We start from the raw sequence: 27518 nt of genomic DNA on the forward strand, positions 1-27518 counted from the left end.
TCTGCTTTAGATTCTCTCCCTCTCCTTCTGCCCCTCCCCCTGCCCACGAGTGTGTGCTCTCTCTCTCAAATAAATAAATACGTCTAAAAAAAAAAGTCTTATGTTTTTTACATACCCTTTGATCCAACCACTTAGCTTCCAGGAATTTCCCATTTATTTACTTAATAAAAACATATTGCTTACTGTATGTCAGGTACTGTTTCAGCGCTTAAAAAAATTAACTCATTTAATCTTCAGAACAATCTTTTGAGCTATGACTATTATTTTACAGGTGAGGAAAATGAGACACAGAGAGGTTAAGTAACTTGTCCCACAGCCACCAGCTAGTATGTGGTGATGCCAGCATTGAAACTCATGCTGTCTGACTAGAGTCCCTGGACTTAACTACACAGTGTACTACCTATGATGGTTAATTTCATGTGTCAGCTTGATGGACCACAGGGTGCCCAGATTAAACATCACTTCTGGGTGTGTCCACGAGGGTGTTTCAGGATAAGATTAGCATTTGAATTGGTAGGTACAGAAATTTAGATTGCCCTCCCCAATGTGGTAGGTGGGCATGTACAGTTTGCTGAGGGCAGGCCCCTCAGAGGAAAAGAGCAGAAGTCCGAGGCAGGAGGAATTCTCCCCTCCTCCCCTGCTTTTTCTTCAGCCTCACTGATCAAGCTGAGACATCCCATCTTTTCCTACTTTTGCACTGAGACTTCTGCCACTGGCTCACCGGGCTCTCATGTCTTTGGACGCTGACTGAATTACACCACAGGCTTTCCTGGGTGTCCAGCTTACAGATGGTAGATTGTGGGACTTCCCGGCCTCCATAGTTGTGTGAGCCAATTCCTCACAATAAATCTCCTTGGATATACTGTATATATATAAAACCAATAAGAGATATTTATATAACCAATAGGAGACATACAGTTGACCCTTGAACAACATGGGCTTGAACTGCACAGGTCCACTCACACGTGAATTTTTTTCTATAAATACGGTACAGTAAACATTTTTTTTCTCCTTTATCATTTTCTTTTTTTTTTTTAAAGATTTTATTTATTTATTTGAGAGAGAGAGAATGAGAGACAGAGAGCATGAGAGGGGGAGGGTCAGAGGGAGAAGCAGACTCCCTGCCGAGCAGGGAGCCTGATGTGGGACTCAATCCCAGGACTCCAGGGTCATGACCTGAGCCGAAGGCAGTCGCTTAACCAACTGAGCCACCCAGGCGCCCCTCCTTTATCATTTTCTTAATAATATTTTCTTTTATCTAGCTTACTTTATTGTAAGAATACAGTATATAGTACATAAAGCATACAAAACACGTGTTAATTGACTGTTATGTTACCGGTAAGGCTTTCAGTCAACAGTAGGCTATTAGTAGTTAAGTTCTGGGGGAGTTACAAGTTATGTACAGATTTTTGACTATATGGGGGTCAGTGGCCCTAAGCCTCATGTTGTTCAAGTGGTCAACTGTATATATATCTCTTATTGGTTCTGTTTCCCTGAGAACCCTAATACACTGCCTAAGCAGTCAGCATGAATGTACACAAAGATTTAGCTATGAGGCTGTTCATTCAACACAAACATATTAATGCCTACTGTGTGCCAAGCACAGCCCCTCTTCCCTTTTCAAATGGAGAGTAAAATCTCATCTGTGAGTCATGAAACAAATTTAGTGGATTGTGACCAGAATTTCTTTAAAATGATACAGGAAAGAAAAGAATACAAATTACCAGAAAGTGAGTTCTGTTTCATGGCATTTTTTTCACTTACATGTGTTTGCACAAGCATATATGCACAGATGAGTGTTGAATCAGAATACCGTGTACTTACTATGAGTTATAGTCAGAAAGGCTTAAAAGTCACCAGTCTAGTAGGAAAGAAAAACATCAGATAGGTAATTATAGTTGTGTCAAGTTAGTTTTTTAAAATAATTGCAAAAAGTTGTCTGATAACAGGAAATTATTAAATAATGATATAGATATATAATGGAATTCTTCCTAGAAACTAAAGTTATATTGTGGAGAAGTATTTAATGAAATAGAAACATGTGCAAGATACAGAGATAAGGGGGAAAGACAGATTATAAAACAACATGGGGAATATACATTAAAAATATATATATATACACACATGCACAAATGTGTATTTGCAAAGACAAAGGACTAAAAAGGATAGTCATCAAGATGTTTCTTGATATGAAGATATGCAAAAAATATTCTTTTGTCTATCTGCATTTTCTGCAATTAATGTAATTACTTTTATAAGATATATCCTTATATAAAATAAGATATATTTTATGTATATGATTATATAATAAGGATTAGTATAAACATAATGAAAATTCTTGCAAACAATAAAAATAAAGAATTCTAGCAGACAATAAAAATAAAGACTATAATGAAAAGGACAAACTATCCAATAAAAGAGTGGGCAAAGGATGGAAACAGATCATTCATGGAAGAGGACCTTTTCTTCCCAAATAAACACATCAAGTGATGCTCAACCACACCAGTGATGAGAGAAATGCAAATTAAAACAAAAATAAGATAAAATTATCTCTTTTATCAGTTTTGCAAACTGCTAACCCTGGCCTATGAAAACCACTCTAAGAAAATCCAGTATCTGACAACCTGGAGTTTCCGAATGGAAGTAACTGAATGTCCACCTTACCCAGGCCAGGGGTCAGAGGGACTGAAACACTGGCATTGATTAGTAGCCCTACAATATCATGAAATAAATCATTAAGTGAGGTACAAAGCCTTCTCCAAACAAGTACAAAAACTTCTAACACAAATAGAAAGATAGTGTTTAGGGGCACCTGGGTGGCTCAGGCAGTTAAGCTTCTGCCTTCAGCTCAGGTCATGATCTCAGGGTCCTGGGATCATCCCACGTCAGGCTCCCTGCTCAGCTCCCTCTCCCACTGCCCCTCCCCCGGCTTGTGCTCTCTCTCAAATAAACAAATAAATAAAAATCTTTTTAAAAAGATAGTGTTTATAAACATAATCAATAACTGATATTTTTTTAGTGCTCATTCTATACACACACATGTGCACACACACACACAAACCATGTTAATCTCTTAATATATATTATCTCACTTAATCCCTACATCAACTTTATGAGCTTTAGTTACTCCTCTAGCCCCATTTTTACTATAAGACAACTGAGGCTACCACAGGTAAGTGGAGGAGATGAGATTTGAGCCCAGATCTCAACACCTCCACAGTGTGCAATCTCAGCCACTTGGGTAATTTCCCACGAAACCTGGTGGTTGGTTGTGCATGATGCTAATTTAGGATGTTGTTTTTGAGGTCAGAGGGCTTCAAAGAAAAGTCTGGGGATTACTGGTGATGGATACAGGTTCCCTTAAGTTTCCAGCGATTGTTTCTTAGAGCACACATTTATAAGATGGCCATGACTGGATTTTTTTTGCTGATGAAAATTTGAGTGTCATCAAACACGATGTGTCTTGTTCTGGCAAGAATTCTTTGTTAATGTGCACAATAACAAGGAAGACTCTATTGTGGTCTTTTTCTATGCTGATGTAATTCAAATAAAAAGACACTGAAATCATTGTCCTAGGCTCTTTCTACAGCTTCATAAAATATGGTTATCATCCTATATTTGGCCCAGAGACTTCTTAGTATTATAAATGTAACAAGATAGTCATCAGAGTTATGACAATAAGAATAATGATAAAAACAGGGGCGCCTGGCTGGCTCAGGTGACTCTTGATCTCAGGTTTGTAGGTTCCAGTCCCATGTTGGGTATAGAGAATTAAAATAAAATCTTTTTTTAAAAAAAGAATAATGATAAGAACAATAATTGTATTAATAACAGTAATGCTAAGGGAAACTATCGATGATAATCAAGTGTAAAGGCTGTCTATTGGAGGGACGCCTGCGTGGCTCAGTCAGTTAAGAGTCCGACTCTTGGTTTTGGCTCAGGTGATGATCTCAGGGTCCTGGGATCCAGCCCCGAGTCAGGCTCCCTGTTCAGGGGGAAGTCTGCTTCTCCCTCTCCCTCTGCCCCTCCCCCTTGCTTGTGCACACGCTCTCTCTCTCTCTCAAATAAATAAAAATCTTTTTTTAAAAAAGGGTGCCTATTGGAGAGATATATTTTGGAATGGAATTTGAACTTTCGGTTTTTTCTTTCATCATTTTTGGGAGATAAGGCCCATCTGGGCAGGACTGAGTAACTAGAAAATATGCATCACTTTTAATGAGACACAAGATATACTTGGCCATTCTCAATGGTTTCTGACAGTAATGTCATTTAGCACTTGTGTCCTTTAAATATTCCATTTTTGCTATAACTCTTAGTTCCAGTAGCGGTGGGGATGGATGATTGTGCTTTACTCTATAGTTGACTAATGTCTTTCGTGAATACTCATCACTCGGATTATCTTGTTTGTCCTACCTCTTTTCCCCTTCATCCTGATTTCTTCATTATTTTATTTTATCTATTTTATAAACCACCATAAAGAACTTGGGGGATAAGACTGAGATAAATACATGCACAAAGAGTCAAACAAACTCTCAACCTGTAAGGCAGCCTGAATTTTTCCCCATAGACAAAGAGTTCCAGGTCAAATGGCCTACCTAATGGCTTGTAAGTGGCTTCAGAGTGGGAGTCAGGGACTAAAGTCTCAGGTGCTGATATGATGACAGTAGGCTACATCTTCATATCCCAGAGAATTGAGCCTGATTGTCCCTATGGTCATTGCTTCCTCCTCCCTTCTCTTCCTAGTATCGTTGTAGTCAATTCTTTTTTTTTTTTTTTTAAGATTTTATTTATTTGAGAGAGAGAGAGTGTGAGCAGGGGGAGGGGCAGAGGGACAAGCAGACTTCCCACTGAGCAGGGAGCCTGAAGCGGGGCTCTATCCCAGGACCCCGAGATCATGACCTGAGATGAAGTCAGATGCCCAGCCGCCTGAGCCACCCTGTTGCCCCTGGTTGTAGTCATTTCAATCAAGCCCAATAGAATGTGGTCACTGCAGAAAAGCTGAGGGAGTGGGAAGAGCAGAGCAGAGGACGAATTTAGTTTGTGCTCTGCATAGATAACTCTTTTTAACATAAAATCTCTTTTGCCCCATATTGTTTATTTGGACTTCTGAAAGTAATAACAATACTTTAGTTACGTATAAAGTTATAACACAGGATATATTTACTTCTAGATTTTAAGCGCACACATGCACAGAAACATAAGGGAATATGCCATCACATCCAGCTGTATTTAAAGATTATCCCAATGATTAGTTCACAACAGGTGATTAAGCGGTTGTTAAATACACTTTAAGTGACTCTACAAGGGCAAATGAAACATTTTAACCAACAATAACATCATAGCAGCTAAGTGCGTAAATAAAATAAAGTAAAATGAAATTAGATAATTACTAAGACAGACTTCTTCTTCCAAAGTTTCCTCAAACACACGGCTCCCAGGGGACTACAGGGTTGAGGGGGGACCACAGTTTATGCCAGTCGTTGGTGTCCCCCAGGCTGGAGCCGTGGGTGGCAATACGAAACAGAAGGCCAGCTCGTCCAGGATGTGGTTCTGATTCACTGTCCTCCCAACTGTGCTGGGGCAGAAGGGAACAGTAGGAATCCCCGTAAGAAAAGGGATGTTTTTATATTCTGGGCTGGTGCCTGGCTACACAGGGAAAGTAGTTAGAGCTAGGAAGCTCCCTTCAACATTGCTGCTGCTTCAACTCCTTTTTTTTATCTTTGTACCCTTTCCTCAGAGTTCTAAGAGCTGGAGCTCAACTGCAGAGTTGAGCTAATAGAGAGAGGGAAGGCAAGAGGTTAAACCAAACGGTTAACTGTGTCTCTTCAAAACTGACATTTAATACAGGGTGTAAATCACTAGGGGAGCCTGTTATTCCTTCAGGAATGCAATTACATAGGGTCAAATAAAACATGAAAGAAACCAACAAGTTTTAAAATGTAGCATGTTCTCAAAAGTAGGCAAGAAGGAATGTGAAGCAGTTCAAATATGCTAACACTCCCCGCTGTCCTATAGGAGAGGATTACAAGAAGAGGTTTCTGCTCTTTAATGATTATGTGGTTAAGCACGGGTAGGGAAGCACATCGCCCCATCTGGCTGCTCCCCGCTGGACCCTCAGCTTCCCAGAGCTCCCTGCATTCATTCAAAGCAGGTGTAGGCTCTGCCGTTCAGCCCATTACCATTACAGTCCCATTACCAGCCCTGCCCTCCACTTAACACTTTTCAAAAGTGTTTATATGGCAGTACAGAATACACCGCGGGTATTTTTTTCTATTTCACTCGCTCCTACAGGGGTGGGGGGGAAACCCCACCAGGAGAATCCTTATTCTGTGACTTCAAGATAGGCAAAAATGAATGTTGGACTCTGTTAAAGGCTTTCTAATATTTATAGCTACTTGTAAATTGTGTAGGTGCTAATTGACACCATGGGGCAGTGGAAGGTGGGCTTACGTTTATATTTTGGGAAGTGTCTGTTACAGTTTAGTGCATTTCAAAAATATGATACCTTAAAAATGTGGGTTGGCTCACCTTCAGTTTAACATCCTCATGAACCAGGGTGACCAACTTGCCCCAGTTTACCCTGGGCTCTCTTGGCTCTAGCCCTGAAAGTCCCACAGCCCAGGAAACTTCTCATTCCCCAGCAAATTGGGACGTCTGACCATCGTATTCCACACACATAGCACACATTCTCTCTTTGCCCCCGTGCTTCTAGCCCTGTGTATATATCCCGGGTGTGTGTACAAACAGGCACACACGTGACAGGCAAGTGGATTCTGGATCCAACAGAATTTGTAGTTAATAATTTCTTTAGAGTCCTGCTTTTAAGCATATGCAACAGCATGGTAGAAACTGGGTATAGATTGTGTAAGGGGAGAGGGTGGCTGGGAAGGGACCCTGGGATCACTCCTAAACTAATTATAAAAGAATTCAAACAAAACAGACAGGTCAGCTGGGTTCAGATTCCTGTATAATCACTGACTTTTATATACTCACTTCTCCAAGAAAAATACAGTTTCAAATGAGTTGTGACTCAAACTTGATTTTCCTTATCTTGCTTACAAAGTGTATCATACTACAAAGCTGACTTCTCAGAGTCTAATTCCAAAGGGTGCAGATTCTATCTAGTTGGTTGAATCTTGGGAGCTTCCTCTCCCCCAACAACCCCCCACTCCACCCCTATCCCATCCCTCACCCCCAGCCAGGCAATGGTGGCCCTGGGCTGGTCCTTTTGAATTCTGCCCAAGGGCCGGCAGCTGCTCAGGTCAAGCTCACTGACTAGCAGGCACCTTGGGGGTATGTCTCTGAAGGTGCACAATTTCCTAGCGCCTTGCCACATCGGCAGTTCTGTGTGCTCCCAGGTCTTTCCATCAAGCCCTTGGTAACTCCACAGACTGCGTGGCTGCCCCAGCACCTAAGACAGACCATTCTGACTGCAAGCTGAGTTATGAAAGTCTGGGAATCAGCTGAGTTCCTGAGAGCAGACTAACTGAGCAGACCCAAGACCAGAGTAAAACTTAGTTCATCTTACATGTCTAAGTCCTTTGGCTCTTTGGCTCTTTCATTGACTCTTCTCCTGACAGTACAGTTGGAGATCCAGCTGTCCCAAGAGAATTCATATCAACCCCCCCACCCCCCACTCCCTCTCTCTCCCTCCCCATCCCCCTCTCTCTTTGTGGCTATTTTCTTATTCTGTCAAGAGATGCCAAACTGATACATTTACCAGAAATAACACAAAATAAAGCAAAAAGTAATTATAAATAATGTTTTCTCTTCTGACTTATGTAAACCTCTTACCTCAGAGGCTTTCCTTTCCTGGGCTTAGAACTCGTCTGTCCAGATCAGATACGCTATAAGCATTAGTCTCAAAACTTAGTCAAATGCAAAGAAATTGGTGGTAGACAGGACAAATAAAGGCTTGAAGACTAAAGGAACAGACTTGAAAAGTTAGAAAGGTGCATCCCTGAAATTTTCAAATGAACATGAGGTATGCGCTGGGGGGACAGAACCTGGGCTTGGGAGGCAAACAGATCAAGGTTTGAATTCCAGCCCAGGCACTTATTAGCTATGTGATCTTGAACAAGATACTTCACCACCGTAAATTTCAGTTCCTCATCTGTGCCATGGGGATAATTCTAGTTTTAATATGACGACAGGAAATAACATATGTAAAGCACTCAATACCACAGTCGATGTTTAATAAGCAGCTTTCACTACCATGGCGATGGATTTCACAGGACAAAGTGACCCCCTCCAACAGCCCACGGTGCCCTCTGTGTTTTGACTGCTGGGCTTCTTCCCTAGTGGACATCTCTAGGAACTCTGAGCTCTTAATCTCAGCCCTCCACCCACACTCCCTGACTGGCCTGAGGCAAATCACTTATCTGCCTCAATTACTTCATCTGTACAGAGGAGGATAATAATATTTACCTCCCTCAGAGGAGTGTTGGGAGAATTAATGAATGTTTGCAAAGTACCCTGAGATCTACAGATGAAAGGCAGTGTAGAATTGCAAAGTATTATTATAAATATTAGTGTTATTTTGACACATTTGCATGCATGCATGTGTGAGCAAATTTGCACCTAGAGCACTGGATGAGAGTATGTGACTCTCAAGTGTCATCCTATGAGTAATTTATACACAATAAGACAACTGGTCCCAGAAATAAGAATTTGGGTAGCTGGTGTAAAATCAACCATAGCCTATGCTTAAGTGCTTTCTAGAAGACTTTTGGCCAATACCACAGTCCTTCCAGCTTCCTTTAGGGGTAAAACCTGACTATGTGATCAGCACCCTAAAAGGCAGTGAAGTGTAACTCTCTCAGACTTCTCTATTCGCCAATATGGAGAAACGACCTTGAGCCTAGAAGAGTTTGTTCCTGAGCTAACTGTAGCCACTTGCAAAACACACAGTCATAAAATCAGATTGCAAAGAAACACCTCTTTCAGCCCACCTCACAGCCCCGTTCTCCCCCTCCCACATCAGTAGTGCCAAGTTCCAGCTCTCGATGCTCCTCTCCTCTTCCCATTAAGGCCCCTGCTTCCTCCCACTTGTCCCCGCTCCCCACCGACTAGATTCCCTCCCCTTAAGTGGTGTGAGGTAACACTACAACACTATCCACCATAATCTCACATCATGGAACTCCCCAGAGACCACTTCTGAGACCTGTGCTTTTAGGAATAAAAGGCTAAGAGCAAATGGAAGTTACATGAGGAAGTTAAAATTCCCTTGTGCCTTGGGACTGAGCCCTCGGCTGCCATTCCTGCCTGTGTGAGGATGTGGCCTCCTCTCTGATTCCGGATACAGAGTAGCATATGGGCGTGAGCAAGACATGTGTCTGGTCTCCACCATAAACCTTTGCAGCCTGGCAAGAAACAGCGAGGCTTATTCCAGACCCAAATTCTCATTCCTGCTACAGCCATCATAAACGCCTGCTGACACCAAAGAAGAACAAGCCTGTAATCCTCATAAAAGAACATTTTTGAACCCTGGAAACCAAAGAGGGATATGGATGCCAGTTTTTAAACCGACATTCCCTCTGCTCCTGGGCGAGATCGGACATTGAGGAAGCAGGTGACTGCCTTTGAGTTATGGCTAGGAGGCTGCACACTGGCCTCCCTATTCTGCACATCTCCCCCCGTGGCTGGGCAGATGGCCTGGAGTTCCCACAACTTGTGGTTAAGACATTGTCTCCAGAAGCCTGTGTGTAGAATGGAAATATGTGACATGAAAATCAACATGTTAAATCATTCCAGCAGTGTGCTGGATCCAGCTCACAGGGGCCTGAGAGAGCCAACTATGTGCATCTCTTCCCAACTCCACGTTCCCATCACACCGGAGCCTGAAATCAGCCAGTGGTGCCTTGAAATCACCAAATGCTGCAAATCAGGGCCTCCCCTCGCTTTGAGAAAGGTGATTGTGAAGTCTTTACTGCACACCACCAACTAGCACCCACTTTGATCCATTATCATTTGGTAATAAGACAGGTTTATGCTATTGCCAAGGACTGAAGTCCAGGTGGGTCTTGAGTACGGAAGGCACAGGGAGTCAACCAGGACGGTGGGGGAGCATGCTGTCTGGAAGCAGCCAGGGGGTAGTGAATGCCTTGGGGAGGAGTGAGCAGCATGTCTCCTTCAAGGTTTTGCCAAAGGTTGGCCTGCCTTGTAGATTTTAGCATCGCCTTCCCTAGGATGCTAGCAGAAGAAACGTGGGCTTTAGACCCTTTGTCGCCCTAACAAATTGTATCATCTCTGAGCCTCACTTCCCTTAACTATAAAATTCAGCTAACTGTACTCCTTTCATGGGATTTGTGAAGGATTCAGAGAGATACTGTTTGTAAAGTACTTGCCCTTCACAGAAGTTCTAATATTGGTAAAATGATGGGCACTTCACTGCCCCCTTCTTATTCTGCTTCTCAACAGTATTTGTCATGTTCAGGCAATCTGGACCTGAAATCTTCAACCCCTCTGGCTTCTGAAACTCCATGCTTTCTTCATTTTCCTTCTTCTCTGATCCTGCCTTTATTGGGTTTTTCTTCTCTAATCCCTCTCAAAACTTAATCCGGGGCCTTCTTCTCTCCTTTCTCCCCACAACCTCATTAGGCAATCTCATCTAGTCCCATGGATTTAAATGTTATCTTCATGCTGATGACTTCCAGACTCCTAGAATTATCCTCTGTCTAGACCAGTGATTCTTCAAGTAGAAACCCTGGACCAGCAGGAACAGCATCACCTGGGAACTTGTTAGAAATGCAAATTCACAGGCCCCACCCAAACCTTCTTAACCAGAAACTCTGGAGGTGGACCCAGCAATCTGTTTTATCAAGCCCTGCAGGTGTTTCTGATGCTCCCTGAAGTTTGAGAACTACTGGCACAGGCCAACATATTTAATAGCCTTATTTACATCTCTACAGAAATATCACACTTAATACACCCGACACAAAACTCCTCTTCCCTCCCTAATTCTGCCCTCCTACCATGTCTTCAGAATTGCTCCCCTGAGACAATGGCATTATCATCCACTCATTTGCTAAACCTGGAAATCAAGACGATCCTTGCCTTGTCCCAGCTTCCTCAGCTCACATCTAATCCATTAGCAAATCCTATTAATTCTATCTCTGAGTTATAATATAAATTTGCTACTTTCTCCACATTTCCCTCACCATCACCATAACTGGGACCACCATCAAATCTTGCTTGTTCAAGCAACACCAATGCAACCTTTTCTACCTGCTTCTACTCTGGTCCCCCTCTAACCCATTCTCTCTGTCACAGCAAGAAAGCTAGATCTTCTTAAAATGGAATTTGGCTCATGTTACTCTCCATCCTAAGATATGTTTTGGTTTCATAACACCTAGGATAAAATCCAAACTCTGTACTATGGTTTCCATGGCCCTGCAAGGCTTGACTCCTCCCCATTTCTCTATTACCTTACCTAGTAGCACTCTCTCCCTCCCCTACTCTGTCCCACACTCACAGGTTTTCTCTCAGTTCCCTGAACGGGCCAATGCCTTTCTGCCTCTGGGACTCTGTTCTTCTGTCTGGAATGTTCCTCCTCATCCTGTGAGTGGATGGCTGCTTCCCATCCTCATAGTTTCAGGTTAAACGTCACCTCCCCTTTGTATCCTTCCTTACTACCTGTTAAAGTCCCCTCCACACCCCATTATTCTCTCTCATCACCTTTTTATTTCCTTCCTGCCACATCTGCAGTTTGTTAGTTTTCTATTCAGTTATTTACTCTCTGGTTGTTGGTTGTGTTTTGTTTTTCTTTGTTTTTATTTGTCCCCCTCACCCTACCACCTGAATGTAAACTCACAAACTCACAAGGGAAGGGGGCTTATCAGTGTTCATCACTCTCAGTGTCTGGCACGGTGACTGATGCAGACTGGGTAGTGGTTGTGTTGCCATTATTATTAACATGTGGAAAGAAGGGCAATCTGCTTTACTCAGTTTATCAATTCAAATATTAATCTCATGCAGAAATATCCTCACAGACACACTCAGAGTAATATCTGACCAAATGTCTAGGCCCGCTATGGCCTAGTCAGACTGATACATAAAATTAACCATCACACCACACTACTGATAAAACTTAGAAAGATTAAGACCCTTGCACTATAGTGAAACCAGGATTGAAATCCATGTATATCTTACTCCAAAACTCAGTTACTATCAATTTTATTCATGATTCCCAAGCTCAATGTGTGTTACAAAGAAGATGCTGGTTCTTCATTTCTTTCTTTGTCCAGAAGTAAATGTTTTGATCAAGGCTAACCCAAATACATTTTGTGGTACAAAATTTCTTGCTCCAAGAAAACAAGACAAAGCACCAGTGAGGGTAAGGAGAACAAATGGCATTTCTGAACTTGGGTTCCTAAACACAGACTGAAGATAAAACTATTCTTTTTTTTTTTCCTCTCTTGTTCATAGGAATTAAAGCTCTCAAATGATTCATCACTGTAGCTATGCTGGCATACCAAAGGTACTCAATAATTGTTTGCTACAATAGACAAGCAAACAAATGGAAACAGGATGTTAATTTGAAATTTTCTACTGAGGCACCAAGATGAAACAGAAAGGAAATCCAGCAGAAGGTGCTAACCAAGATGTAAACACTTAAAGAAAATGTTAAGAACTAATTTCTCAACTGTGGATGTGTTCACCCATAATGCAGGCTTAAAAGGGCAGAGACAAGGCCTCCGTGAGGTTCTGATTCACTGGGCTTTCGGATCCATCCCTTGAAAGTGCCTAAAGTGGGGCTTTGGAGAAGAGGATTTCCTGGGGTCCACTTCTGACTGTGGCTCCCACTGCTTAGCCCTCCTGCCACTAGGGGAGAGAGAGAGAGAGAGAAGTACCTGCTCCTTATCCTAGTTCTAGTGAGAGGGGCTCCGAAGGGAGCATCTGGAGAGCCTGATGGGTGTTTTTCCAAGTAGTAATAACTGCAAGCCAGTGCCGTGAGAGCCCCCCAAATGTGTGAAATCCACAGAAGAATGCTGTCCCAATGTCCTTAAAAATGGAGCCCTGCCCTGTCTAAGCTTCTGCCAGAGATCAGATGAAAGTGGAAGAATGCGGAAGCCAAGCAATCGGTGAGGCTGCAGAGTGACCAGCCAAAGAAGGGACACTGCCCACTTCAAAGGAGTTGAACTTGAAGAGGCCCTGCAGGGGAGCCTCTGAGGAACCCACAGAAGAACTTATAAGGTCCAGAGATGGCAAAGTCAGCTTATGACAGCAACGGTCAAGTGAGAACCTGTCAAGTCCCCCGTCTTCCCCGCCGCTGGGTCCCCTGCATAGTCAGGGGGGAGAGGAGGAGAAATGAGAGGCTGGTAAGAAATGGACAGCAATCCCTCTTCCACTCTGAAGGGCCAAGCAGAAGCACGACTCAGCCAGGGGAAGAAAGGTGATTTAACCTGACACAAATTCAGACTTTGATTACTACATAGGACTGGACAATTAATTACTCAATTGAGGCCATGATTACGACACAAGTGACTGCAAGATATTTTCCCCCCTCCGCCGGAGTGATCGGTGAACCAGCACAGCCAAGATTTTAATCCAGAGTTTGAAAGTAGGGCTAGCTCTGCTAAATAAATGTTAACTCTCTGTGAGTCTAGCTTCATCAGCATACTATTTACAGAATGAAAGAATGACAAATATATGAATCAATAAACCACGCCCCAACAATTCCCAAAGCTAACCTGTCCACGATGGGGAGACCATTCCGAATGCTGCATCCTTTCAGATCCCACTTGTCTGTAGCATCTGCTAATGGAGCTCTGAGATAAATCCAGGAGAACATCCTAGAGAAACAAGGAGGTAATTTTATTGATTATTTAGCCAAAAGCTATGACAGCTGAAAAGGTTTTGAATTAAAGAAGTCAGATACTTATAAAAACAACCCTCTTCTCCAATATTCCAACTCCCCTCCCAAAAGACGATCCAAAGTCAGCAATTTGGTCTGTAAATTTCTAGTCCTTTCTCTATACATTGCCATAAATACAGGGACATGTAACCATATACATTTTGGTGTTCATTTGCTTTTTTTAATGGAGTCACAATATACGTGTTATTCGATATACTTGTTTTGACTGAACGTGTTTTCCTTTTTAATAGGTGCACATAATACTGACATATCATAATTTATCCAACCACATTTCTACTGATGGATCTTTAAATTGTATAAAGAGGAATTTTTTCTAACATCTCTGCAGGCACAAATATTTCTTCAACATAGAATCCTTGTTGGGTCAAAGATCCATTCGTGTAGACAGATACTGCCCGAAAGGTATCAATTTACATTTCTACCAGGACTGTCTGATGGCATTTACTTCCCCCACACATTTGCTGATGTTGGATATTATCAAGTTAAATTTTTTTTCCAATCCACTGAGTAAAAAATGACATCACAGTGTTGTTTCTATTTGCATTTCCTTCATAAGGAGCAAGGCTCCCCAACTTTTTATGTTTGTGGACCATTTGTACTTTTCTGCTGTTAATGACCTATTCACATTCTTTCCCTATTTTTCAATTGGGTTGTTCATCTTTCTTTGTATTTGTGAGGTACGTTTTTATTTTGTGGATACTAATTGTTAATTACATGTTTGACAAATATTTTTATCTCAGTCTATTATTTGTGTTTGAATTTAACTTTTTAAATGGTGTCTTTGAGGAAAACTTTATATTTTTATGGGAGAAAAAGTATTTTTTCCTTTGTGGATTCTAGGTTTTGTGTGTTGCTTAGGAAGACCTTACCCCAGTGAAATATTTCTCCATCTTTCCTTCTAATACTCTTGCAATTTTGTTTTTTCAAGTTGAAGTTTTTAATTCATTTGGAGTTATTGTAGTGTGAATAGATACATATATTTATTTTTCCAAAGTGTTCCAACACCATTTCATTCTCTCTTCTTTGGTTAAAAATACCATTTTTTAAAAGATTTGATTTATTTGAGGGAGAGAGAGAGAGAGTGAGAGAGAGAGAGAGCACAAGATGGGGAGAGAGGCAGAGGGAGAAGCAGACTCCCCACCGAGCGAGGAGCCTGATGCGGGACTTGATCCCAGACCCTGGGATCGTGACCTGAGCCGAAGGCAGATGCTTAAATAACTGAGCCACCCAGGTGCCCCAAAATACCATTTTTATTATAAACTAAATTCCAATTCATTTCTTCATCTGTTTGGAGATTTTCTATTCTGTTCAATTGTTCTCTTTATATAGGAGTTAATAGTATTTTACTTTAATTACTATAGCTTTATAGAATAACTTGATACCAGATAAGTCAAGTTCCACCTCATTTTTCCTCATTCATTTTTAAAAATCTGGTATGTTTGAGAATCACTTTTCAAATTTCATAAAAATTTGAATTTATTAATTTGCAACTGATGTGATAGCCTTACAGTGTTAAACCTCCTCATCCAGAAACATAACTTCCATCTTCATTTATTGAGGTCTTCTTTTATGTTCTTGAATAAGGTTTTAAAGTATTACTTACGTAGTTTTTACACATTTCTTGATAGATTTATTCCTGATATTTTATAGTTTTTGTTGCTTTTGCTATTACATTTCCTAATTGCTGGTGTAGAGATACTACAAATATCTTATATCCAGCCATTTTATTAAAAATCCCTTTAGTTAATTCTCTTCACTCCTCTCTGAAAACTCTTGTTAGTATGACTGATATTTTGACCTTAGAGCCACAGGTGTGAAATATATTCATGTGTCCTTTAAGTATCTGTAAGATTTCACATCTAACCAGAGAGAAAGAACATGTAAATACAGAATTCGATCAGGCAGTAAAGAGTTTAGGTGGACAGTTATCAGCAACCTCAGTAAGAGGTTGTGGACTTAAATCAGATGGAAGAACTGGGTATTTTTGTAACTTGAATCCAAGAGAAGGGAATCCCATTTGAAGGGTTTATACTTGGAGTCCCTGTTGTCATAGCAACAGTGAAAGGCGCTCAAGGTGTCTATTGGTGATAAGGGGAGAATCACACTGGATATACAGATCCCAGGTTCCTTTCTCTTAACCTATGTTTACTTGAGATGATAAAACCCAGTTTGCTAGCAGTGGTAAAACTGACCCCTTGAGGCAGTGTGTTTCCAATCTCATGGAAGTTTAGAATTTAATATATTCTAAAGAAAATAAAACAAATTATTTTGTGTTATATTTAGCATAATTTGGGTAGATTTGGATTTGAACGGCCATTAGGTTTCTGATGGATTAGGCTTGTGATTTCAATTTGAAATGTGTAGCTGAATAACTGACTTTAGAATTAGGGATTTATTTGGGGGTACCTGGGTAGCTCAGTCAGTTAAGTGTCTGACTCTTGATTTTGGCTCAGGTCATGATCTCAGGGTCATGACATCAAGCCCTGTGCCTGGCTCCCCGCTGGGTGTGGAGCCTGCTTTAGATTCTCTCTCTCCCTCTCCCACTGTCCCTCCTTGGCCTACAAAAAAAAAAAAAAAAAAAAAAGAATTAGGGATTTATTTTGAAATATGAAAGAGAATTTACCAAATCTGTAAACAGTATTGGAATGTTAAATAATATGAGCTATGCTACACTTACAGGTTTAATTTATTTGATTTATAAAAGTTGTATACATACTTAGAAAGGTTTTGCTTATTACAACAGGCATGTTTAAGGTTTTGAAGAAAAATAAATTTATCAAAGTTGTAAGTACATTTTATTTCCTTTAAGAGAGTGTAAGGTGTAAATAGAACTAATTGTGGGGGCGCCTGGGTGGTACAGTCAGGTAAGCGTCAGACTCTTGCTTTCTGCTTAGGTCCTGATGAGGGTCGTGAGATGGAGCCCGGCCTTGGGCCCTGCACTTGAGGTAGAGTCTGCTTGAGATTCTCTCTCCCTCTTCCTCTGCCCCTCCTGCTCATGCTCTCTCTCACTCTGTCTAAAATAAATAAATAAATCTTAAAAAAACTAATTTTTAAAGAATTTAGTCTATAAAACTTAAGTGACTCAAACATTTTTTTTTAAAAAAGGTGAAGGTGATTGTTCATATTTAACAATACTTACAAAAAGAAAAGCAAGATTTGGTGGCGCCTGGGTGGCTCAGTCGTTAAGCGTCTGCCTTCGGCTCAGGTCATGATCCCGGGTCCTGGGATCGAGCCCCGCATCGGGCTCCCTGCTCCGCGGGGAGCCTGCTTCTCCCTCTCCCACTCCCCCTGCTTGTGTTCCCTCTCTCGCTGTGTCTCTCTCTGTCAAATAAATAAATAAAATCTTTTAAAAAAAAAAAAAAAAAAAAAAAGAAAAGCAAGATTTGTAAGTTGAACTTAAAGGCTTAGAGAGAACCAAAGTTTTAAAGTTTCTTACCCTAATACATTGAATATTCATTTTTAAATACACTAGTTGGTTTTACTGTGCAAATAAGTTAGTAATGCATAGCCATCACAAAATTCACACTGATTATTTTCTAAAATTTGAGTTAGATGATCATTTCACTGGAAATAATTTCAGTTTTATTGCCTCCTTTCCCTGTATTTATTCCTTTTATTCCTTTTTCTTGTTTATACAGTGACAAGCATTAGTGCAGACGGTGACTATGTTTTATTTCCGATTGTCATGGTAATATTTCACTATTCAGTATGGAGCTTGCTGTCAGTTCTTGACTATACCTCATACTTTATTAAAGATATTGCTTCCTATCTTTAGCTTAAAAGATTTTTTTTTATCACAAATGGGTACTGAATTTTGTCTAACACTTTTTTCAGCTTCTATTGAAAGATCATGAGCTTTTTTACGTTAATCTGGTAACATAGGGAATTACATTAATAACATTTCCTAATATCAAAATTTTCTTGTTTTACTATGGTAAATCCCAATTGGTCGTGATATAGTAATACACTATTGGATTTTACTTGGTAAAATTTTTAGAAAGATTTTTATATTTGTATTCACAAATGAAAGTGGCCTATAATTTTATCAATATTATTTTTGTCCGTTTTTCTACTTCTAATAAACTTTATTTTTTAGAGCAGTTTTATGTTCACAGAAAAATTGAGTGGAAGGTATAGAAATTTCCCATATATCTCTTTCCTAACACATGCACAGCCTCTCCCACTTCAATATCCCATACCACACTGGTACATTTGTTGTAATTCATGAACCTACATTGATACATTATTACCACTCAAAATCCATAGTTTACATTAGGGTTCACTCTTGATGTTGTACATTCTATGGGTTTGAACAAATGTATAATGACATGTATCCAGCCTTATGGTATTATACAGAATATGTTCACTGCCCCAAAAATCCTCTGTGCTTCATCTATTCATCCCTCCCCACTTTCCCCACCAGTCCCTGGCAACCACGGATCTTTTGTCTCTTTAATTTTGCCTTTTCAAGAATATCATATAGTTGGAATCATACAGTACATAAACTTTGCAGATTGGCTTCTTTCTTTTTTAGCACTGAATAATATTCTTGTGTCTGGATGTACCACAGTTTGTCCATTCACCTACTGAAGAACATCCTGGTTGCTTCCAAGTTTTGACAATTATGAAAAAAGCTGCTATAAACACCCATGTGCAGGTTTTGGTGTGAACATAAGTTTTCAGTTCATTTGGGTAAATAACAAGGAGCACAACTTCTGGATCATATGGTAAGCATATGTTTAGTTTTGTAAGAAACTGACAAACTGTCTTCCAAAGTGGCTGCAGCATTTTGCATTCCCACCAGCAATAAGTGAGAGTTTCCATTGCTCCTCATTCTCATCAGCATTTGGTGTTGTCTGTGTTTCAGATTTTGGACATTATAATAGGTATGAAGATATCTTGTTATTATTTTAATTCGCCATTCCTAATGACATATGATGTGGAACATATATTCATATGCTTATTTGCCATCTGTATGTCTTCTTTGGTATGGTCTGTTCAGTTCTTTGGCTCATTTTTTAATTGAGTTGTTCATTTTCTCATTGCTGAGTTTTAAGAGTTCTTTATATATTTTGGATAACAATCCGTTATCAGATGTGTCTTTTGCAAATATTTTCTCCTAGCCTGTGGCTTGTCTTTCTTTCTGTTGATATTGTCTTTATCAGAGCATAATTTTTACTTCCAACAAAGTTTAGCTTTTTAATTATTTCTTCACAGATCATTCCCTTGGTCCTTAATCTAAAAGGTCATTGCCATACCCAAAGTTATGTAGATTTTTCTCCAAAATCATCTTCTAGGAGTTTTATAGTTTTGTGTTTTACATTTAGGTCTATGATCCATTTTGAGTTAACTCTAGTGAAGGGCATAAGGTCTGTAACTACATTCATTTTATTGCTGTGGACGTCCAGCACTACTGGTCCACTGTATTGTCTTCACTCCTTTGTCAAAGATCAGTTGACTACATTTATGTGGACCTATTCTGGTCTCTTTATTCTGTTCAATTGATCTATTTTTCTGTTCCTTCACCAATACCACACTGTCTTGATCACTGTAGCTTTATATTAAGTTCTGAAGTCAGGTAATATTAGTCTTCTTTGTTTTTCTCCTTTAATACTTGGTTGGCTATTCTGGGTCTTCTTCCTCTCCATATAAACTTGAGGATCAGTTTGTCAATATCCACAAAATAACTTGCTGAGATTTTAACTGGGATTGCATTAATCTATAGATCAAGTTGGAAAAAACTGACATCTTGACAATATTGAGTCTTCCAATCCATGAATATGAAATCTCTCTTCATTTATTTAGTTCTTTGATATCTTTTATCAGAGTTTTGTAGTTTTCTTCAAAAAAGTTTTGTACAAGTAGATCTTGTACAAATTTGGTAAGATTTATAGCTAAGTATTTTGTTTTGGGGACTGCTAATATAAATGATAATATGTTTTTATTTCAAATTCCACTTATTCATTGTTAGTATATAGGAAAGTGATTGCCTTTTGTATATATATATATATATTTTTTTTTTAAAGATTTTATTTATTTATTTGACAGAGAGAGACACAGTGAGAGAGGGAACACAAGCAGGGAGAGTGGGAGAGAGAGAAGCAGGCTTCCCGCAGAGCAGGGAGCCCGATGTGGGGCTCGATCCCAGGACCCTGGGATCATGACCTGAGCCGAAGGCAGCCGCTTAATGACTGAGCCACCCAGGCGCCCCTTGCCTTTTGTATATTAACCTTGTATCCTACAACCCTTCTATAATCACTTGTTAGTTCTAGGAGTTTTTTGGTAGAGTCTTTTGAATTTTCTATATAGAAGATGATGTCATCTGCAAACAAAGATAATTTATAGCTTCCCTCCCTATCTGTATATCTTTTATTTCCTTTTCCTGTGTTATTGCATTAGCTAGGAACTCCAGTATGATGTTGAAAAGCAGTGGAGGGATGGGACATCTTTGCCTTGTTCCTGATCTTAGCAGAAAAGCTTTGAGTTTCATACCATTAAGTATGATGTTAGCTGTAGTGTTTTGTTTTGTTTGTTTGTAGATGTTCCTCATTAAATTGAACAAGTTCCCCTCTATTTCTACTTTGCTGAAAGTTTTTATCATGGAATGGGTGTTGGATTTTGTCAAATACTTCCGCATCTATTGATATGATCGTTATATGATTTTTCTCTTTTAGTCTGTTGATGTGATGGATTACATTAATTGATTTTTTTTTTTTAAGATATTACTTATTTGACAGAGATAGACACAGCAAGAGAGGGAACACAAGCAGGGGGAGTGGGAGAGGGAGAAGCAGGCTTCCTGCCGAGCAGAGAGCCCGATGCGGGGCTCAATCCCAGGACCCCGAGATCATGACCTGAGCCGAAGGCAGCCACTTAACAACTGAGCCACCCAGGTGCCCCACATTAATTGATTTTTGATTGTTCAACCAACCTTGCTTACTTGAAATAGATCCCACTTCATTGTGATGTATATTTGTTTTTATACATTGTTGGATTTGATATGCTAATAGCCTGTTGAGAATTTTTGCATCTGTGTTCATAAGAGATATTGATCTGCAGTTTTCTTGTAATGTCTTTGTCTGGTTTTGGTATTAGGGTAATGCCAGCCTCATAGAATAAATTAGGAAATATTCCCTCTAGCTTCTATTTTTTGGAAGAAATTGCAGAGAGTTGTTATAATTTCTTCCTTAGATGTTGGACAGAATTTACCAGTGAACTCAAGAAGGCTGGGTACCTTCTCTTTTTGAAGGTTATTAATTATTGATTCAATTTCTTTAATAGATACAGAATTATTCAGATTATCTGTTTCTTCTTGAGTGAGTTTAGCAGATTATGTCTTTCAAGGAATGGGATCCATTTCATCTAGGTTATTAAGTTTATGGGCATAGAGTTGTTCATAATAATCCTTTATTATCCTTTTAACATCCATGGTATCTATAATGATGTCCCTTCTTTCATTTCTGATACTAGCAATTTGTGTTTTCTCCCTTTTCTTTCTTAGTTAGCTGGCTAAATGTTTATTGATTTTATTGGTCTTTCTGAAGAACCAGCTTTTGATTTTTTTTAAAGATTTTATTTATTTATTTGAGAGAAAGCACAAGTGGGGTTAGGAGCAGAGGAAGAACACTCCAGCAGGGTTAGGGGCAAAGAGAGGGAGAAGCAGACTCTCTGCTGAGCAGGGAGCCCGATGTGAGCCTCGATCCCGGGACTCCAGGATCATGACCTGAGCCAAAGGCAGACGCTTAACCGACTGAGCCACCCAGGCACCCCCAGCTTTTGATTTTGTTAATATTTTTATTTTGTTAATATTTCTTTATTGACTTCATTGATTTCTGCTCTAATTTTTATGATTTTTTTCTTATGCTTACTTTGGATTTAATTTGCTCTTCTTTTTCTAATTGCCTAAGGTGGAAATTTAGACTATTAATTTTAGATCTTTCTTGTTTCCAATATATGCATTTAATGCTATAAATTTCCTTGTAGGCACTGTTTTCACTGTATTCCACAAATTTTGATGTTATATTTTCATTTTAATTTAGTTAAAAATATTTTTATATTTCTCTTGAGATTTCCTCTTTGACTCATGTACTTAGAATTGTCCTGTTTAATCTCCAAATATTTAAAAATTTTTCAGCTACATTTCTACTATTGAATTCTAGTTCAATTTCATAAAGTCTGAAAACAGACATTGTATGATTTCTATTCTTTATACTTGTTAGTTTATACTTTTGGTCCAAAATGTGGTCTCTCTTGGTGAATGTTCCATATGAGCTTGAAAAGATTGTTAATCTGCTGTCATTGGATGAAGTAGTCTATAGTTGTCAATTATATCCAGTTGAATGATGGTGCTGTTGAGTTCAACTATGTCCTTACTGATTTTCTGCTTGCTGGATCTATCCATTTCTGATAGAGAAGTGTTAAAGTCTCCAACTATCATAGTGGATTCATCTATTTCTCCTTGCATTTCTATCAATTTTTGCCTCATGTATTTTGATGCTGTGCTGTTAGGCACATAGACATTAAGGATTGCTATGTCTTATTGGAGTATTGACCTCTTTATCATTATATAATGCTCCTCTTTATCCCTGATAATTTTTATTGCCCTTAAGTCTGCTCTGTCTAAAATTAATATAGTTATTCCTATTTTCTTTTGATTAGAGTTAGCATAGTATATCTCCATCACTTTAGTTTTAATATATACATGTCTTTATATTTAAAGTGAGTTTATTATAGATGATATATACTTGGGTCATGTTTTTTTATATACTTTGACAATATGTCTTTTTTTTTTAAAGGCTTTTTGTTTTTTTAAGTAATCTCTATACCCAACATGAGGCTTGAACTCACAACCCTGAGAACAAGATTCACATGCTCCACCAACTGAGCCAGCCAGGCACCCCCAATCTCTGTCTTTAAATTGATGTATTTAGACCATTGACATTTAAAGTGATTACTGATATAGTTGGGTTAACAGCTATCCTTATTCGTTACTATTTTCAATGGGTTGCCCTTGTTTTTTATTCTTATCTTTGTCTTCCACACTTTTTCTACCTTTTGTGATTTTCATTGAAAACCATTTTATTCTTTTATTAGCCCATTTCAGATATTCCACCTCCTTTGGTCAATTTTATAATTTGTAATTACCTAGAAAATTATACATTTCATCAAGATTTTCAAGTTTATTTATATATTTTTATTTAGATAGAATTCCCAACTAATTCCTGCCTTTCTGCCATTTTGTTGCCTTTCTCACACCAAATTTATTTGATGTTCTCTATTAAACTATAAATGGAATAGCAAAAGTTTTTGTCTCTTTCATAAGTCCTTTCATTTTATGTTCTTTTGATTCTATCACAAAATCTCTTTGTGGTTTTTACAGTTTAAAAGAAAAGTATTTCTACTTTCATCTCTATTATGCTGCTCTTCAATTTCACTCATTCACTTATATCTTTCCTACTTTTATAAGTTGACTGCTTTAAGCAAGACTATTTCATTTAAGACTGTCTATTCAATGATGATACATTCCTGCCCCCACCACCAATAGGAGTCCCATATCATTATTCTGCCACCAGGTGGCTGGCTAGTGATACTGAGATATGGTGATATAGTAGGGCTCAGGGTTGATATCTGCTGTTGATGCACTGGCTACCCTTCAGAGGTAGGGGCCAGGGGCCAGATCCCATACATAACTTCCATTCCTACTGCCATACTTTCCATGAACTCAGTGGGCAATCACTAGAATGACCAAGGAACGTGGCTGCTGATTGACTTCCATGGAGTGGGTCATCTGTCCATCCTTTGGCCATTTGATTATTGAGAAGGTCCTCAGATGTGAAGATCCCTAGTCAGCATTCATAAATATTCACAAATATTGTCACACTCTGGGTCAAAGACAGGGCAATGGGAGTGGCTCACCAGGTGCAGGTGATAAGGGGGTGCACTGTTTGCAGAGAACTTAAAAATAATAATAAAGGCAACTATAAGTTAGTCTTCTTTTTATTAGCAGCATGTGCTGGCAATTCTAAACAATGTCAGTGATACAATACTCCTCCCTCAAAAAATCTTTTGTTGATTTATGTTCTAAAAACTGCACCTGGGGCAGACCACTCCTACCACCTGCCCTTGGTATGTCAAAAGTTTCCATTCACTTACTCCGCCCCTAGACCTTCTTATTGCCAATCCTCCAGTGTTATTTTTTTCTAGTCTCTGCCAATCCAGACAATCATTAGCCCCTGATTATCAATTTAGACTCATAACACAGGACATCCCTGTTTCCAATAAATGTGAACAAAAAGATGTACCACTTAAAATTCTGCCCAGAGGGAGAATTTCTCTTCATCATTGTCACTTGTCATCATTGTCAATTCATCATTATCGTCACACACAATTGAGATTAGTAAGTACAGCAATCTGCATATAGTGTAGAATCATCATCCATAGATCAGGTTTAATGTTTTGTTTCTTTTAAATGGTCATAGGGTGCTCTTCCCACCATGAGGCTATATCAGTGGGTTGAAGGAGATATGGTTATGCATCAGAGATGGGAATACTTAAAATGGGTACCATATGTTCACACAGCTTACCGATACCTTTAGGTCTGCTAGAGCTCAGTCTCATGAGTCCCACTTACCCTGTTGAAGAAGTGCTGCTAGGCACACTCAACCTTATGGCTTGATAGATAAGATAACACCCAATTTATGATAGGCAGTTCTGTAGCAAAGTAGATAGAGCCCACATCTAGGATAGCTGCTGACTGAGTTCCTACCTAATTAATTTCTCAAGAATCCAATGACATTCTCCAAAAAGATTTGCTGTCTTCATAGCTCATTTGGGACAGTTACATAGGGTTAGAAGGAGTCATCATTCCTGTATCTTTCAAGTTTGTGATGAAGTCAAATGTCTTTGTAATATCTCCAAGAATGAGGTATTGCTATTGATTTCCTGTTCATTTATGTTCTTGAGGTTATTTGCATAAAATTATTCATGACAGTCCTTTACTATCCTTTTAATACTTCTAGGATCTGTAATGATGACCCCTCTTTAATTTACACAACAGTGGCTTGTGTTTTCTCATTGCCTTAACCATATTTTATCAATTTTATTAATCTTTTCAAAGAACAAAGTTTTTACTTTTGGTACTTTTCTCTATTATCTGTCCATTTTCTGTATCGATTTCCATTCTTATCTTTATTAGCTTAATTTTTCTACTTAGTTTTGGTTAAAATTCCTCTTCTTTTTCTGTTATCTTAATGTGGAAGCATGAATTATTGATTTTAAGCCTTTCTCCTTTTCTAACATAAACTCTTAAAAGTATAAATTTCCCTCTGTGCACTGCTTTAACTGTTTCCTTTTCATCTGAAATATCTTCATTATCATTCAGTTTAAAAATATCTTCTAATTTCCATTATAATTGATTTCTTGATCCATAAATTATTTAGAAATACATTATCCAATCCACGAACCTGAGAATTTTTTAGATAGCTTTTTGCTGTTGGTTTCTAATTTAATTCTGTTGTTTTTAGAAAATATATTCTGAATAATTTTCAAGGCTCTGTAACTTATGAGACTTGTTTTATGGCCAGAGAGTACAAACCAAATCTTATTATTTGTACAATAGGATGTGGTACAAAGTAGGCACTCCATAAATATTTGATGAATAAATAAATGAATGAAGAGTTGCCACACTCACTCAGAATAAAACGATGCACAAATTATAGAGGTCAAAAGAGAGCAGTGAGATCATGATGGGGCAGCAGCATATAAATTTTCTATAGTTGAGAATGCAAGTTCCTTGTTCTATAACAGAATCTGAAGTGAGACCTCACCTCTCCAGATAGTCAAGATTTGACTAGTTGTTTATTAATTGTCATTTGTAGACTACTGATGATTTAAGAAAGCCTCGTGTGTATTAATACATGTTTTAATAATTGACATACGGGCAAAGATAGCTCTAAGTAAACCTATATTTAGGTTCTTTTTGTTTCTAAATCAATGCCTGTTGCTTTCAATGTTCTGAATGAAGTATCCTACAATACACAGTCACCAGTCAGGTGCCCTGGTAGATGCTCAAAATAATTCAATCTACCAGGGCCCCATCTACACAGAATAATTATGTCCAGCTGGGGCACTGCCTGACTCAATTATTTAGGTTGGTCTGTCTTACAAATATTAGAGAAACAATCTCTCATATGGGAATGCCAGCTGGTCTTACTACAGCATAGAATTTCTTTACCCAGAAGGAGTTTAAATGAGAAAGAAAGAAAGCATTTCATGATTAACTCCTTCCCCAGTAAAAGTGCTTTCTGAAAGCACATATTTTGGAGTTTCTAACCTATACCATCTCATCCAATTGAAAATTAGAACAGAAACAAGAAATTTCCATAGTATACTTTTTTAGGGTAACTTTTTTTCTGTGTGGATACAACATAATTTAGGAAATTCCATAGTGATGGTTGTTGCCAGTGTTTTGCTGTTGTAATAAATGTTACAGATTGTTGCCAGTGTTTTGCTGTTGTAATAAATGTTACAGTGAACACCTTTCTATATCTATTATTGCACTCTTAATGATATTTACCCTTTAAAATAAATGTTAAGAAGTGAAATTTCATTTTTCTAGCCCTAGTAGCTAGCAAAATCCAGAGCAGAGTAAATATTATGACGAATTGATACTGTTCAAAGAAAAAAATTTTTTGTTTCACACACTTTCTAAGTTCTTTATTTAAGTTTCCTTAAAAATAAAAAAGCAACTTCTTAAAAAAAAAAAAAGAACTCTAGGCCTAGGTTTGCAGCAGCTAGAAGCTTCTGGGGCAACTCTACTGACCCATTGTGTCTGAGGCTCACCTCTCTGTGGTTTGAAAGACAATAACATTGGGACACATAAGACTTGCAAATTACCACAAGGCTTTCTTTCTCACCCGAAAGAATGGAAAACACAGAATTAGGTAAAAGACATCTGTTTCCCTTATTTGACTTTTCTTGGATTAAGATACTGCATTTTCTAATTGTTTTTCTCCCATTCAAGATCTGCCTTTCCTTGAGAGGTAGAGCAGGCAGAGGTCCTTTTTCAGTCTTTGCTTCTGAGGCTTGGTGACTCAGTGTGCTTGCTGCATCTGGAGGTCACCTTTGCTGCAAGCTTTTCATGTGTTTGACATGCTTAATTTCATCAACTGGACCTGAAGAGGTCTTCAGGTCGTCAGAGATTCTGACGAGGTATTCAGACTTCTGGAATTCTGGAATTCTGTGTATGTCAATATGGGGGACTATTAGACCATAGACCAAATGCTTTCGTATACGTACACAACCTTTTGAGGTTAAGTGCATATGATGCAAAATATTTTATGAAAATATATGTTGATTGTATTCCCCTAACATCAGATAGTAAAATATTAAATAAGGGAAAAAATTTTTTGGAATAATTGTTGCTTTTTGGAGTATGGTTGGGAAGGGAAGTAGAAAAATAAGAAAATACATGTTAGCTTAATTAAGCACTCAAATAAATAGTACTTTCATGTTATTTAGAATTTAAATTAATACTAATATGTGAAAATTATATTTTGATACATTTTCTTACTTGCCATCAAGCTTCAAACTTTTCATGAAAATTCAGGTTTATAAGAAAAAGTTAATTTCAGATGACATTATG

General features: G+C 38.7%; 1 long non-coding RNA gene across 1 annotated transcript in view; it reads right to left on the reverse strand.

Moving 5' to 3' along the window:
- Window positions 1–13727: 13727 nt before the first annotated feature.
- Window positions 13728–27518, reverse strand: part of LOC118543469 (uncharacterized) — a 79370-nt gene continuing 65579 nt past the window's right edge. The window contains exons 2-3 of the long non-coding RNA XR_013450179.1: window positions 26717–26781; window positions 13728–13793 (exon numbers count right to left, since the gene is read on the reverse strand). This is a non-coding gene — a long non-coding RNA (uncharacterized LOC118543469). The remainder of the gene's footprint in view (window positions 13794–26716; window positions 26782–27518) is intronic.

This window comes from Halichoerus grypus, chromosome 8, assembly GCF_964656455.1.
Source record: "Halichoerus grypus chromosome 8, mHalGry1.hap1.1, whole genome shotgun sequence".
NCBI lineage: Eukaryota > Metazoa > Chordata > Mammalia > Carnivora > Phocidae > Halichoerus > Halichoerus grypus.